General features: G+C 49.4%; 1 pseudogene; it reads left to right on the top strand.

The window, feature by feature from the left end:
• The first annotated feature begins 826 nt into the window (after window positions 1-826).
• LOC119342833 lies at window positions 827-965 on the top strand (annotated as a pseudogene).
• Window positions 966-2,148: the final 1,183 nt, after the last annotated feature.

Raw genomic sequence — 2,148 nt, 5'->3', positions numbered from 1 at the left:
GCTCACAATGCATGAACCCTATCACTATGGAGCATTTGGTTCTGTGGTCTCGCTAACTATTTTTGTACTTGTTAAATGATAGGCTTGTAGAGAATGTATAGGCTAGTATTGTGTGACACGTTGTCACGTATTGGTACGTACGCGTACATGTAATCTTTGGCGCGGCAGGTTGTTAGCTAGGATAGGTTTATCTCTGTATAGCTTGGAGTAGAGGCCAAGCCTAGTAACAACCTGCGCAACCTATCTTGTAATCTGTCATCTCTAAATAACATGAATGCGTCCCTGCCGAACAGCATACGCTTCCACAACTCTCTTTCTTTCATGGTAATCAGAGAATCCTCGAGCTCATCCATAGCGACGTCTTCAAGTTCCTTCCTCTCCTCACCATTCGCTCACATAGCCACAGAGAAGCTTACCAAGGGCAATCAAGCCCTGTGGCAAGCGACTGTGCTCTCCGCCATCCGGGGAGCCCAGATGGCGAAGTACCTCGACGTTGAGCAGCCGCCGCCGCCCATGCAGATCGACGTGGCCTCCTCTGACGGCAAGACCACGACGAAAGCAGCGAATCCTGACTTCCAAACCTGGTATGCGCAAGACCAACAAGTCTTCTCCTATCTCCTGACGACTCTTCCTCGTGATATAGCCATCCTGTCACACCTCGGCGGAGCTCTGGAACACGGTTGAGGGGATGCTTGCATCTCGCACTCGATCGCAGACCACCAACGTTCGCATCGCCCTCGCCAACTTGCAGAAGGGCAACCTTTCCATCATCGACTACGTCAGGAAGGTCAGAAACCTCACCGACGAGCTGACCGCCGCGGGAAAGAGGGTGGACAAGGAAGACATTGTCTCCCACATCCATGCCGGACTCGATGAAGATTTCGATCCGGTGGTTTCTGCTATGTGCTCCAGGGTGGAGCCGGTCACTGCAGCTGAGCTTTTCTCGCAGCTGCTCAGCTTCGAGACGAGGCTGAATCTTCGTGGCGGCGGGTCGCAGTCCTCTGCCAACAGTGCCACCCGAGGCCGCAAGCAAGGCGGCGGAGGTGGTGACCACGGCCGCAGACAAGCTGGCAATGGTGGTGACCGCAGCGGCCGTGGCTATTCCAAGCAAGGAGGTCGTGGCGGCGGTGGCCACAAACGCAACAATGGAGGCGGCAGCGGAGGCAACTACAACAACCATGCCTCTACTTCTCGGGTGCAATGTGAGATCTGCGGGAAGATGGGCCATCCGGCATGGAAGTGCTGTAAAAGATATGACGAGTCCTACCAAGGTGTGGAGGAGAAATCGGCCAATCTTGCAGCCCCGCAGTATGGCGTAGACACCAACTGGTACCTTGACAGTGGTGCTACTGATCATATCACGGGTGATCTGGAGAAGCTGAACGTGCGAGATCGCTACAACGGCAATGAGCAGATACATACTGCAAGCGAATCAGGTATGGATATTAAACATATTGGTCGTTCAACAATTCATACCCTAGATCGTGATCTCTACTTGAACAATATTCTTCATGTACCTGAAGCCAACAAAAGTCTCATCTCTGCTAGTCGTCTTGCCATTGACAACAACTCCTTTGTTGAAATTCACCCTTATTATTTTTCTGTTAAGGATCGGGGAACGAGGAAGGTACTACTTCAAGGCAAGGGTAGGAGAGGTCTCTACCCGATTAGGCACACGAGCACCAACGTCAATAAGCAAGTGCTAAGTGCTACCAAGCTATCTCCGGATAGGTGGCACCGACGTCTAGGGCATCCTTCTTCTCTTATTGTTAGCAAAGTCATTAGTCAAAATAATCGGCCGTGTGCCAGTTATTTCAATAAAGAGTCTGTATATGACGCATGCCAAAAAGGCAAAAGTCACCAACTTCCTTATCCAAAGTCAATAAATGAATTAAAATTTCCTTTAGAGCTTGTGTTCTCTGATGTTTGGGGTCCTGCTGTGGAAACAGTAGGAAGAAAACAATAATATGTAAGTTTCATAGATGATTTCAGTAAATTTACATGGATCTATCTTATCAAACAGAAGTCCGAGGTGTTTCAAAAGTTTCATGATTTTCAGAAACTTGTAGAGCGACAATTGATCGCAAAATCCTTGCTCTCCAAATAGAGTGGGGAGGGGAGTATGTTAAACTCAACTCCTTCTTTACC

The sequence above is a fragment of the Triticum dicoccoides genome, unplaced genomic scaffold (assembly GCF_002162155.2).
Source record: "Triticum dicoccoides isolate Atlit2015 ecotype Zavitan unplaced genomic scaffold, WEW_v2.0 scaffold106823, whole genome shotgun sequence".
NCBI lineage: Eukaryota > Viridiplantae > Streptophyta > Magnoliopsida > Poales > Poaceae > Triticum > Triticum dicoccoides.
The sequence above is the reverse complement of the archived record's forward strand: the minus strand, read 5'-3'. Positions and strand labels throughout refer to the sequence as shown.